This window comes from Oratosquilla oratoria, chromosome 12 (genome assembly GCF_046742065.1).
Source record: "Oratosquilla oratoria isolate Oo_2021 chromosome 12, ASM4674206v1, whole genome shotgun sequence".
Classification (NCBI taxonomy): Eukaryota; Metazoa; Arthropoda; class Malacostraca; order Stomatopoda; family Squillidae; genus Oratosquilla; species Oratosquilla oratoria.
The window spans coordinates 57725873-57726305 of record NC_134788.1 but is presented as its reverse complement, the minus strand read 5'-3'; positions in this window follow the sequence as shown (position 1 = coordinate 57726305).

Genomic DNA, 433 nt, shown 5'->3' with positions numbered 1-433 from the left:
AGTTGCTTAAAATATCATCTCGCCCTTCTCTCTGAGACTCCTTTGGAGCCGATTCTGTCCTCCACTGTTTCGCCGTCGACATATTCCAGGAAAACGCAAAAGTTTTCGGAATCCCTGTATTCGCCCAGGAGGGCTACGACGTTCTTATGTTCCAGTTCTCTGTGAATTTTCATTTCCTCGAGCTGTCGCTCAATATTGTCAATCCTGATGGTTTTCTTGGTGCAAAGGAAGCCGGAAGAAACGTCCTTTACGAGCTTGACTGTAGCAAACCCGCCTCTTCCGAGGTGACGAACTTCTTTCCATCTTATCAGTGATTCAAAATTAAGAGAAACTTTTAGTTTCTTTGTAGTACGTAGAGTTTCTTCTTTCAACTCTGAAAACTTCCGTTTCTTAGAATGCATCACGGACCTTTCTATTTCATCCAAAACGATTC